Raw genomic sequence first — 14436 nt, 5'->3', positions numbered from 1 at the left:
ACAGATTAAGTGACTTGTCCAGGGTCATGAACTTTTATATACAATATATAATTAGTTACACATAATTATATACAGATGTTATATTATTATTACTATATTAGTATATTATATACACAAATTTATATACAATTAATTATAATTAAGTATAATATTGTACATATCCAATGACAGATAACTATTATAAAAGGGATAATGTTTTGTTCCTGATTAATTTTAATTTTCATTATTAGGAAGTTCACCTTTATCTTCTGCTAAAATCTAACTTCTTGAGTTTTACCTCTTTTAGTCCTAAGTCTACCATTTGGGACAAAATAGAGTATACAAAATCCTTCTGAATGATATCCCTACAGCATGTCATAATGGACTCAGATTAAGGAGGACCTGAGATCAAATTCTGATCTTGAGAATTATCAGGTTTGATGTCCTGATGAAGTCTTTTAAGTATTTTGAGTTTTAGTTGCCCATTCTGTATAATGGGGATGATAATACCCATAATATTATGCATAATATAATATTATATTATATTATATACAACTCAAAGGGTTATGTTGTAGATTAATGAAATTTTATATATATATATATATATATATATATATATATATATATATATATATATATATATATATATACATATACATATATATAAACATAAAACTTTGGAATGTTTAAAGTGAATCAATTTTGAGCTATTATGATTATTGTTTTCTTTATCCTCATCTTCATTATTTTCATTTTTATTATTTTATTCTTATGATCTAGAATAAGGAGCAGGGCTCTATTGGGAACCAACTCATACCACTTTAAACCAAAATCTGATAAATTTTTCAGCATTTGAACCTCAGAAATCATGAAATTCTACAAATTTTTAGAATTTTATTTTTGTTTTGATAAATCAGCATAGTTAATGAAGAGATTATTAATAACATTAATTATATATATTATATATTATTATTATATTATATATAATTATATATAATTAATCTTAAGAGTGTTTCCCGAACTTTTTGAGAGACTGATTCTTAAATATTTACCAGATTACAAATGGCTGAAAGACACCACAGACAATATGATCATAGAACTCAGAATGCTCAGAAGCCATTTAATGCAATTTATGAACAAATGTCACTCCTATAACATTCTCCCAAATAATTACTTACTCTTTGCTTGTAGGTAGCTGGTGTGGAGGAACCCTGAAAGATATTCTACTTTTGGCTCTAATTGGCAACTTTTTCTTGACATTAAGCTTAAATGTATGTCTCTGAAAAGTCTATTCATTTCCTGGTGAAACATTTGTTTTAGCTTTGTTCCTTGGGTTCAAGTTAAAAAAAAAAAAAAAAAATCCTTTCTCATGTTGGGTCCTTAAGTTAAAGACTGATATGGAGAAGTTATCTCTTTTGTGGACTGAATATCTCCATTCCTCTAACAGATCTTCAAAAAGTATGATGTTCAGCCCTTCATTAATATAATTACCTTATATCAAATAATGTATTCATAACTTATGGTCAGCGAACTTGTATGTATATATGTGTATGTGCATTTATGTGTATGTATGTTTATATATACAACAAAAATGTGTACATGTATAATATATACATAGTATATATAGTGTTTTAGCACAACTGATTTACTTTATAAGGAACTACATTGCATTTTACATTATGTATTCAAAATCATTCTGAGGATTCCACAGACTTCACTAGACTGTCCTAAGAGAAGTCCAAGACACAAACAAAATTAAGAATCCCCATTATAGATAGTTTCTACCTTGCCAATATTACTTGTAAATTGTGTCCTTAAAACTTAACATAATATTTAAGTTATAATTTGATGAGGGCAAAATGTAGTGGGACTATTTGTGCCTTATAATATGCTTTTGAATGCTTCTGAAAATATTATACCCTGAATTAGAATTAGTGATGTCATACTCAATAATCAATATTATAAACTGATAAACTTCTAAGAATCTTGAATTATTGGGGCAACTAGTTTGTGTAGTGGATAGAGCCTCAGCTCTGAAGTCAGGATGACCTGAATTCAATTCTGGACCTCAGACACTTAACACTTCCTGGCTGTGTGACCCTGGGCAAGTCACTTAACCCCAATTGCCTCAGCAAAAGAAAAAAAAAAAGATTCATTAATTCTGTATAAATATTAAGCTATTTTTCTGTAGAATTTTACATTAAAACTTGTTATAAAATTGTACCAATTACATAAAAATGCCACTATGACATCTCTCATTACCATATTATCATTATTATTATTATTATTATTATTATTATTATTATTATTATGCTTTGATATAGTAGAAATTATATGAACTATCTCTTCTAGCAAAACAAACAAACAAAAAAAATGGACCCATCTATTAACTCACAAAACATGACAATGGCTAGAATTATACATCAGAAGTTCATTATGTTTCACAGACCGAGAGATGCCAAATTCTATTCTTAAAATGCAGATCTTAAAATACCTTATAGAACTCAACTAGTAATGGTACATGATTGGAACTGGGCCATTCTCACTGACCAAACTGCTGTCCACATCCAGACAGACATAGCAATCAATAAAACATTTAAAACAATGCTTTTAATAGATGTTATAATGCCAAATACTAATATTCTCCAAGCTGTATGACATGAAAAAACTTCTAAATATAGAAAATAAATAGAAGAAATTAAAATGATATGGGAGATGGTGAATTACATAGCAACTGACACTCTGTTGTCTCCTACTGGAATTGCACTATGGATGTTTTCAATAAGTATGCAGAAAATGAATTTATATCACAATATATTTATTCAGCCATAAAAATCAGTTATTATATCTACCTTTGTAATAGTCCATAGAATAGATTATGTAAAAGTAGTAATAACTATTGCAAGTTATTCCCAAAATTTAACTATCTGCATTTAAGCAAAATGATAGACAATATTTAATAATAGTAAAAACAATAATAACTATTCATATTTATATAGCACTTTACAGTTTGAGAAATCTCATGAATTCCATATAATGAAGTTAAAACATTATTATTTCTATTTTGTAGGATGTTAAACTTACAGATGAGTAGTTTTCAGCCCAGCAAGGGGTATTTCTAACATTTTTAGAAAGAGGAAATGTCCAAAATTGGAATGCACTTCTTCAGAAAGTAATGTGTTTTCTTATCCCTTCAATTACTCACTTGGGATTTGGTAAAAATCACCATATTCCAGTCACAGTATAAATTAGTTAATCTCTAAGATGCCTTCAAATTACAATGAGCTTAATGCATCTGAAGCAATGTAGGTTTAAGCATCTAGGTTAATACACACTGGAAAGAATTGAGAAATAACCCAGGCACATCCCAATCCATCCCAAATGGAATATTCATTGAGTTTGAAGTTTTTCTCCACTCTCTAACCCCAAACAAGTAATTTTATAATGATATTCAGGTAAAGGAATAGCAAAAAAAGGTCCAACATATCTGTTGCTAAACTGCACTTTTTAAAGGAAATTCATAAAAATTATAAATTGGAAAGTTACTCAGAAACCATTGAATATAATCATCATCTACTCTAAACTAAACCACTTGAAGAATTACCATTATGACATACATAATAAGTGATCATCACTTCATAGACTATTCAATCTGGAAGAAATGTTACTGTTCATCTAGTTTAAATACATCTTTTCCAAACCCTTACATTTTATATATGAGAAAACTGAGTCCTAAAAGAAGATGACTTCTCTTTGAAATAGAATGTGAAATAATTTTATTATAAAGGAATTATAAATCAAAACATCCCTGAGATTTTACCTTATACCATGAAAATTGCTAAAACGACAAGAATTTGAAATAATCTGCATAGAAGGGCTTGTGGGATAATATTCACATTAATACATTGTTGCTAATGCTGTGGCATAATAGAAACATTTTGGAAAATATTTTTAAATAGTCAAATAAAGTCACTGAAATGCCCATATGTTTTGAACTCTTACTCATCTACTCTGGAATGGTTAAACAAAACATAGTACATAAATGCAATAGAATATATTACTTTGCTATAAAAAATGCATGTGCTAGTTACAAAAAGTATGGAAAGATTTTTAGGAACTGATTCAGATTGAAATAGATATAGCCAAGAAAACAACATATGCAACTACAATAATATAAATAAAAAGAACTATACACCAAAAAACTAAAAAGTGAATATATCAGAACTATAAGAATCAAGTATGACTTAGATGTCAAGATATAAGAGAATACCTACTCTTTTGTGGAAGTGGAAGATCCTTGGGTATTCCATATTGCAGATATTTTGAGACTTTTAAAATGGATTGATAAGTTATAATGAGATCTTTATTTCCTTATTTTCTTTTCTGAAACTTATTTTGCATATGGGTGGCTATGTGAAAAGGGAAGAAGGAAGAATACTTTGATTAACTCTGATGATATATAGATAAATAGATGATAGCTAGATAGAAACAAAATATAGTTTATAAAAGACTGTCTTTTACAGGTCCAAAATTAAAGGAATCAGAATCTGAGAACTAAATGACACATTAAAGGTTTTGTCATGCCATCTATTACAGTTATATTAGTGTCCTGACTTTGTCTTGTCTTACATATTTCCTACAATAAAGGAAAGGGTTGTTAAAATTGAACTATGTGGAAGAAAGATATCACGGGATATCATCATAGAAAGGAAACTATTTGATGCAGTTTTTTTTTTTCCTTCAAATTTATACTTCAGAAAGAGGAGGAAGGTCATGAGTAAATGACTTATAATTGTCTCCAGAGTGTTTAAAAACAGAACTCCTCACTCCTTCCATCCAATCTCAAATTAGCAATCTTTTAAAATGGATAATTTTGTCATCATTCTGAAAAATATATTGGAATTACAAAAGTGGCTTGAATTATTTCATCTATTCTTTTTAATGTTATTTTTTTTTTAATTCATTAGCAGGAATATTTAAAGACAATGTCTATTATTCCTGTCAGTTGTTATCTCTTAGAAAATAATTTCTTATTTTTTATGCCTTCTCAGATGATCCATTAAGTTTGACACACATTTTAAGTGCTAAATATTATTTTTCTATTAAAATTCATAAAGTCAATGAAAACTTTAATTCAATACATGTTAAATGACTTACCTCCCACCTGTCATCTGTACAAAGCATATAATTTCTGCAAAATTATGCAAAAATAAGCTAATTAAGTTTTAATTTGCTAATCCTTGTTCAGCTAAACTAGTGACATATGCAAATTTCTTGTTGAGCCCTTAGTAACTTTTTGAAGTGAATGATAAATGCAGTTCTTGTTTCACATTTTTTTAAGCTATTGATTGACAGATTAGAAAGCAGGATAGATGGAGATATATACTCACTAGAGATTTATGGATACTGAAAAGTAGATAATGGGAAGATTTCCTGAAACCAGAGCAGAATTATTCTGACAACATAGGTTTCAAACATAGAGTTCCAAATAATGGGTAACAGTTGAATTATTTCTCCTCTATTATGAAATTGTTATTGGAATTACTTTTCGTGGATGGGGAAAGATGGTAGTACTCTACAATAAATTAATCTCATCAGAATTATAACTATTTTTTATTTAAAATTAATCTTTCTAGGGCCAAAAGTTAGGAAAAAGTGGCCAATGATTTGCTTTCCATTGTAAAATAATTATACTGTCTTAGCCAGTAGCTAAGCTTAGATTAGTTATTTTTATACAGTTATATGCACATGCAATCTTAACCTTTTTCCTCAGGTCCAATTCTACCAACTGCCTTTTAAGTATCTCTGAGATGTCACAGACATCTCAAATTCAGTTCATCCAAATCAGACATGATCTCTTCCCTCAACTTCCCTAGACTTCCCAAGAGCACTATCATTCTCATTATTCCTAGGCTTGCTAATTTGGGGTTATTCTTGAATTTTAAATTATTTTAATGTGTGAAATAAAACAAGCATTCCTATAACATAGTACAATAAAAAAGATGAGTGCACATGAAATTGTAAATCTCCTATATACAATTTGCTGTTCTTTGCAAATATACAACAAAATTATCATACAAATGTAGTTTTCTCTTTTTTATGTCTTTTTATATCTTTATTAAAGTAATTAAATATAGGAATAAACAAAATTAAACCATTACAAAAAAATAATGATTTTTACTTCAATGTCCAACACAATCATATTATCACATGCTTTTAAATATCAAAAATATGTGTATACAAAGTATCTGGACATACTTGTAATTGGTTCGATATATTCAACTATTTTTGACACAAGCTATCTAGATAAAATATATACTTATCTTTAAACTATGCAAACTTTTAATAAAAAGTAGTTAACACGCAGAATGCTACCATTTAAAAATTAAGGTATCATGAAATTCTCTCTAGAAGTTGAATGCATTATATTTCTCGATTCAGTCTCTTTTTTTGTTAAAGAAAAAAATTATTAAGGTGAAGCACAAATTGGTAAACTGGAAGTGTAAAATATTCCATGAATTTATGGAAGACCACAATATGTGGGTCCTCAGTATAAGCAGCTCTCTAACCTCATTTTAATGTTGTTCATGATACTCTCCTGAGTGAACAATGAATCATCCCTCCTGAGCAGTTATTATTATTATTTTTTAATGAGGGAGATTGGGCAAAGTACTACGGTTACATTATAAAGAAACCTGTTGTCATTAACTCTGACCCTGTACTTCTATGAAAGATGGTCCCCTTAAACTGGGCTTAAAATGTGTCCAAGTGGAGAAAAGAAGACTAGCTGGAATCAGTGTAGTGACTTTCTCGGTTGGGATGCCCAGGCCAAAGGCTTACCATTTCTTCTGTACCTTTAACATAGTCGTGCTTCTCAGTTGGCTAAACAAACATGTGGAAATAGGGTAAATGTGTTCAGAATCTGAGTAAAATGTCATACTGTATTTTTAGCTTTTAAATCCACACATATAAAAACATGGAAAAATATATAGGAGTTCAAAATATGGTAGAACATATAATTTACTAAGTTTATAAAAGTTCTTCAGCAAGTTATGCTCGGAACAAATGGCTACTATCCACCCAGCACACTTGGGTCTGAGTTAGTCATGCTGCTCAAGCATCCTTTGGCACTGGTCAAGTACATCAACTTCTGGCACATGTTGTCATGGCTTTTCTAGTGGTTTGCAATGAGATGCTCAGAATACTTTTGGTTACTAGTCAGGTTTTCATTATTCATTTGTTGTCCCTTGAGTCCTATTGAGTTCCTTGTAATGCTTCAGAGTAAATATTGAGTACTTGTATCACTAACTATCTGGCACTCTCCTATATCTGTAGCACACTAATTTTGGGAAAGGATCGGAAAAGCAGACTACCTAATATTATATTATTCAATATACAACTTTATTTAATAGAATTTGATAGTTAGTAGCTAAGGCTATGGAACTTTGGCTTTCTTGAAATTAGAATTGGTTGCTTGATTGCTAGCTTATCACCAAACAGGGAAGCTTCACTTTCTGTAGTTGGAAATCTTGTCTGGTAGATGGCAGAATATTCCTTCTGAAACTGCTTTATTTTTTTTTTTTTCATTTTTTCTATTAGAGTTAAGCTTTTGTCTTTGATAATATTCTCTAAAAGTCTGGCAATTACTAACTGAGAGGTAGAAATGTTCTGTTAATCAAATTTCTAGTTACTGATTTGCTTACAAAAGAAATAAGCTGGCAAAGCAGCAATCAGTTCATTTCCAGGATATGTAATATGACCCTTCCTCAAGTACTCCAGATGCTTTTCCACAACAGCCTGTAAATGGGATGGCAATTGAAGGATTTCTTGATGATGATTCATCAGAAAGGAAACTAATCACGTAGCAAGAAGTTTGTGGAGATGAACTTCCTTGGCACACCCACAGCACACATAGGAAAAATGTCTGTATCATTAGTGATCTTTTTTTCCCATTGCATCATGAAGTTTTCATCTGATTCATCTGAGCAATTAGTTTCATTCAGAGTTGGAGCTTTTTCCAATTTGATGGAGGAAGTATAAACAACAAATTTGTAGGGTATCAATGGCAGCCCTCTTTAAATGTGGCTGCAGTAAACTCAATATATTAACAAATAACTCATAATATTCAAAAATAAGTAGCAATTCTAGGAAATCTAAAACATAGTCAGCAAAGATTGAGAATACATCTTTCAAATCCTGCATAAGTTAGTTGAGTCAGGTATTATTTCTTGGCCAATTTACAAGACAATTCATAGCAGATAATGCCCAGTGAGGCAGATCATCTGATTTATTTTGCAATACAACCATACCATGTTTACTTGCATTGGTCATGTTATGTATTATGTATTGAAATATTACTTGTGCTGGATGCAAGATTTCTTCTAAATATGGCACACTAAAATTGTTTGTAATTGCCTTGAATATGTCACCAAATTTCTTCAGTATCTTCTTGGCTTATTTTTCTTTCCTCTACTGGGTTTTCTTTATTTTCATCTCTAATTTCATTCCTAATATTTTTGGTATTTTCCTGAAAGACATGCTTTTTAGGAGCTCTGCAAGGTAAGTTCCATAATTTAAAAATACTTTCTTTTTCTTTAGAAATATTGTCTAACTTGCTTTTTCTCAATTATGGGTGATGGTATGATATAGTTTTAACTGGAGAAGATGTAAAAACCTGAGTAGCTGATTGATGTCATCAAGAATTTCTGATCCCCATCTTTCTTTAATATCTTCAATTGAGGAATTTCCCTAACAGCTGAACAGTCTGTTGTCTTGTAACTTCAGGAACAAAATTGCTATTACTTCTTAAGAGTTTCATAAAGCCAATCTATTCCTTCACAGGCAGTAAAACAGCTGCCAAATTTTTAAAGTGCTGCCTGAATTTTCTTAGAAGACATTTCTGCTTGAAAATAGGTAGTAATGTTATTCTACAGCCTGGTGGTCCAGTAGGGCCCCAGGGCCACCACTCCCTCCATCATGCTCCTTATCAGGCTCTGTTAAAGCCCAGGTCTCCAGCCCCAGTGCCAGGAGCCCAAGCAAAGAATCCCTCTTGGTCTGTATGGTCTCTGTTCCTGTGAAATTTATTTTTTTTCCCCTTGCCCCTTTCATCTAGAGATGACTATGTGTATATTCTTATGTGTATATATTCGTGTATATATAATGTATGTGTATATGTGTGCATGCACAGTACTGTTCTATACTCACTTCTGTTTATCAATTCTTTCTCTGCATTTAGATAGCATCTGTCTTCCTATGTACTTTAATTTGGATATTTAAAATCATTAAAATAACTATTTTCTCAAAATTATTCCTTAAAATCCTCTCTTGTATCTGCTCATTTCACTCTTAATTATTTTGTACAAGTCTTTCCATGCTTTTTCTAACATAATCATTAGCTTATCATTTCTTATAGCACAATAGTATTCCAACAAAATAATATACCACAATTTTTTCAGCCACTCTCAATTGATGGGAACCCCTGCAATTTCCAGTTCTTTGCCACTACAATTATTCTCAACTTCTCATTCACATATATCTAACATGTTACCATGTTTATTTGTTTTTTTTCAATATTGTCAACATTTTTAGTATTGTTTCCATTTTTTCATGTCTATTATTCTCATATAAGCTTTCTTTTTCTCATGACTGAAATATTAGATTTCTGATTGTTCTTTCTGACTCAAATTTTTCCCCAATTCCTGTCTGTTCTCTGCTCAACTATCATAAAGTTCTTTCTAAATTGTAGAACTGATCATGGCTCCCAGCTTCTCAGCAAATTCCAATGACTTCTCCTTACCTCCATAAATAAATAAAAATTTTCTGCTTACCTTTTAATTCTGTCTCCACTTAACCCCTTTAGCATGTAAGGTTTTTGTAGTGTTCTACAAACAATAATATGAATAATAACAAAACTGGGAGATAAGTGTTATTATTATTCCTATTTTCAGATGATGAAATTGAGGCAAACAAAAGTTAAGGGTTACATGCCTTGTGATTGTCTTGGGGCATATTTTAACTCATATATTCTTAACTCTAAACCAGAATTTTATTCATTGTACTACTTGAATATATATCCAAGTCAATTTTGTTTTTGTGGCCATTTTATGTTCCTCACTTATTTTGGGCTTTTAGTCCACAAAGCACCCCAAATGTTCTACAACTAAACAGATAAGTATAATTCCCACACCTTGTACCTGTGACTTTGATTTTTTGAACTGCAGTTCAAGACATTGTACCCATCCCTACTTATTGTCACCATACTATGCTTTATCCCATAAATTTAGATTATCATGAACTTTCATCTTCATTATTTTATTTAATATGTTAGTTTTCACTGAGCATTTTGTTTCTTTTGTAAGTTTGTTAATCTGTCATCAAATGTCTTCTAAATCATTAATAATTATATTAAACATCAAAAAGCTAAGCATAAATCCCCCGAATGCTCAATTAGAGACCTTGAGTCACTAAGATATAGAACCATTAATTATAATTCTTTGAGTCTGGGCTTTTGATGGGTTGTCCATCCATAGACTTAAATTACTATTTATTTCAGATATTTCAAATATAGCTTTTGGAACTCTTAAATGGGCTGGGAAACAGATGAGAATATTTAAGGAAATAAATAAAAATAATTTTTATTATTATTTTCCAAGTTATTGACCTCCAGGGATTTGTTTTTACTTGGATTTGACACTATAGGCCTACTCAATATCATTCCACCTCCCCCCCCACACACACAATTATAGTAGGATACTATCAAATTCCATGTGAATATATTCCCTCTCTATTTCACAGTTAAGATGTGATAAAATGATTTTCTTTATTGTAAAATTGCATGTAAATATTAATTAAAATTTCTTTTAAATTATGAGTTTAGCTTAACTGAATTCAATTTCATGATTTATTATTTAATAACTTGCTATTAGTTAATAAATCCAGTATTATTTAGATAGTATTTTGGGGGAAAACTTAACTTGTGCTTTCATTAGTATAATGGATTGCCAGCAAGTAGCCTTCTTTCTTCCATTTGCCTCCATCATACAAGTAAGCAATGTGTAATCTAAGATAATTATCTGGGGCACTTAAAAGTTTGCATATCTGTTATGTCTCAGAGGCTAGATTTGAATTCAGGTCCTTCTATGCCAAGGTTAGTTTTCTATTCATCATGTCATTTTACTTACCAAAACTTAATAATGATTATTATAATGTACAATTAATCACTCTTCTGTTTTGTTTTGTTTTGTTTGTTGTTTGTTTTTGTGTGAATAGAGGGTGGGAGCAAAAGAGGGGTGTGTATATAAATACCATCTATATGATCTTTTTAATCCATTTAAAAAGTGAGAGGATTGTTACAGATTTTTTTTGTCTTTCATAATAAGAATGGATTTTCCTCAGATATAATTATGAGATATCTTGAATTATACATGTAGTTGATACATCCAAATCTTAATTTATTATTTTTTTCCCCTAAATCCTTTTCTTTTTCAAGCTTTCCTATTACTGTCCAAGGTACCTTCTAGTAAATTAAGTTCACAAACTAGGTGTCATCCTCAATCTTTAACCTTACCTTCCCTATCCAATCTTTTTTTTTTTTTTTTTTTTTTTTTATCAAATATATTAAATTTGCCTTGGAACTATATCTTACATATGCCTCCTTTTTTCTTTTGGATGTTGCTGTCAACCTAGTCACAGGCCTTATCATCTCACATCTGGACTACTAAAGAGGTCAGCTGGTTCATTTATAGTCTTAAGTCTCTCCCTACTATAATCCATTCTAAGTTCAGCTGTCAGTTTGAATTTCCTAAAGCATAAATCTAATACTGATACTCCCCATTCAATAAAATCTTGTGCTTCTATTCCACCTCTAAATTAAATACAAAAAAATACCCTATATGTTCAAATTTCTTCATAACATACCACTCTTTCCCAGTCTTTTTGTGTCTTACAGTCCCTATCCTGTGATCTACTCACTGACTCTGCCCCACTTATTTCTTTTCAAAGTAGATTTTTCATGGCCTAACTCTGAGTATTTTGACTGACTCTCTGGCAGGCATGGAATTCTTTAATATCGCAAATCCATCTCCTGGTTTTCTTCAAATTCTAGCAAAGACTCCTCCTTTAGCAGGAAGCTTTTCTGAATCCCTCAATACTACAGTCTTCCCTCTAAAGGTCATTGCTTATTTACCTTGGATTTAGCTTGTTTGTTCATAGTTGTTTGCATATTATCTTATTATTAGAGACTGAGCTCTTTGACAACACACTTCTTTTTCCTTTTTTTATATATCTAATGCTTAACATATTGCATAGTACATAGTAGGTATTTGATAAATATTGATTTATTGATCAATACTCTTTATCAATTATTTCTTGAAAACCCCACTTGAATAACTATCTGACTTCCTATTTATTTAGACATTATTAGACTATTCCTTATTTATGTTATCTGCTTTGATATGTAGATCCCTAAGGCCTAGAATACTTTGATGTTTGAATATTAATAACAGAAAATCTAATAGTGTAGAAAAGAGAGATTTTTTTTTTTTTAAACAAACTATCATAATTTTCCTGATTGTTGTTTTGTTGTTCAATCCTTTTAGTTGTGGCTGCCTCTTGTGGCCTTATTTAGGGCTCTCGACCCAGATGCTGAAGTAATTAGCTATTTCCTCCTTCAATTCATTTTATAGATGAGAAACAGAGTTAAGTGACTTACCTGGATTCACACACCAAATATCTGAGACCATCAGGAAAATGAGACTTTTAGTCTCTTAATTCCAGAATTCTATCCACTGTGCCACCTAACTTCCATAATATTATAATGGAGAATTGGGAAATAATAAAAGCAATAACAATTAACATTTATATAGTGTTTACTATATGACTGACACTACACTAAGCACTTTACAATTATTATTTCATTTGATTTCTCACAATAGTCCTGGGAGGAAGATGCTATTATTATCCCCATTTTTGCAGATAAAGAAACTGCAACAAACAGGTTAAGTGACTTGCCTAAAGTTATACATCTAATGAGTATTAAGGAATGTTAAAAGGTAAGCTATAGAATCTCAGAGTGAAATGGACTTTCTTTCTCCCCTCACCCCTGATCCCCCCACCCTCCACCCTCCACAGAATGATAGTAATATTAGAAATGCCCTAATCTTTAATAGTGTTTTCTAAATTCTCTGGGCACTTTTTATATGTTTTCTGTGAATTCTTGGCCATCTTCATGTTTTGCACTTGTGTAATTAATTCCTGGTGCTAAAACTTAACTATAGAGGAATGGACTTTTCTCACTGTCCAAACCTCATTAAATATATGTGTTTAGTGAGACTTTATCATTCATGATAGGAAATTTGGAATTAATTTAAATTTGATGAGAAAATAGCCCCGATATGTTGGTTTTCAAAAATGCAGTCAACATTTGGCATTTGGATATTCTATGTAAATGTAAGCTTTTAGCAGGATTCCAATTTAACAAATTACAGTTTGTGACTGTAATTTATGAGAGCTATGTAAATATCTAGAACTTTATAGCTGGCGTTTCCTAAATTACTCATGAATTACTAATTGCCTTTTTCAGCTGCAGGATAAGCAAATATGTTTTCACTAAGAAGAAACATTTAAGGCTTGAAAAGGCCTTTTGGTAAAAAACAGATACAGTATGTTTTGCTAACACTAGAGTGCACTATTTTCCTTTGACCTGTTAATTTATTCTCTGCCCATCTTTGGGTTTTTGAAGAATAGAAATGTCTGCATTCTTAAGACAGCTGTGCCAGATGATGGGTCAGCATGTCAGAAATTCTCCTAATCAGCCATTTCTTTTACAAATAGGGAAACCAAAATTCAGAGTGTGAAAATGAATTATCCAAGATCATATAGTTAATTAATATTTTAAAAAACCATGAAAGTCAAATTTAATTTTACAAATAGAAAAAAGGATAGTATTTTGGATAATTTTATTCCCCCCCCCCCATTACAAATTTGGCAAAACTTGATTCCACACTTAGGTCCAAGAAAGGTTGAATTTTTTCTATTGAATATTTGTTTCTTTCAGATTCAATTGATAAGAATTGGAAGAGAGCTTAGGATCCCCTTGTTGTTTATTTTACACATTATGTGCTATATAAAAAAGATGCAGAAGGGATATTCATTGTCTTCAAACATATGAAGGGATATCATATGGAACATTTATTTGACTTTACAGAGTGATACTAGAGCCATTGTTTAGAAACTAAATGAAAGAAGTCCCACCCCCCAACAACAACAACAACAACAACAACAAAAAACCAAATAACCCACAAAAAACATAACTTCTTACTATTTAGAATTAGCCAACCAAAAGAACAGAATTGTTTTAGAGGGAGTGAATTTCCTTTCCTGAAAGTGTTTAATCAGAGGATGTCATCAAAAAGTTTCATCTTTTGGACAAGAGCTCAAGGAGTCCCTTCCACCTCTATG

General features: G+C 30.8%; 1 long non-coding RNA gene and 1 pseudogene across 2 annotated transcripts in view; one reads left to right on the top strand and one right to left on the bottom strand.

Moving 5' to 3' along the window:
* Nucleotides 1–14436, top strand: part of LOC141563455 (uncharacterized) — a 1961515-nt gene that overhangs the window by 704373 nt on the left and 1242706 nt on the right. The gene's annotated exons all lie outside the window — the stretch shown is intronic.
* On the bottom strand, nucleotides 7402–8954 carry LOC141559718 (DEP domain-containing protein 1A pseudogene; annotated as a pseudogene).

The sequence above is a fragment of the Sminthopsis crassicaudata genome, chromosome 3, assembly GCF_048593235.1.
Source record: "Sminthopsis crassicaudata isolate SCR6 chromosome 3, ASM4859323v1, whole genome shotgun sequence".
Lineage (NCBI taxonomy): Eukaryota > Metazoa > Chordata > Mammalia > Dasyuromorphia > Dasyuridae > Sminthopsis > Sminthopsis crassicaudata.
Note: the sequence above shows the minus strand (reverse complement) of the source record. Positions and strands in the feature narration are given on the sequence as shown.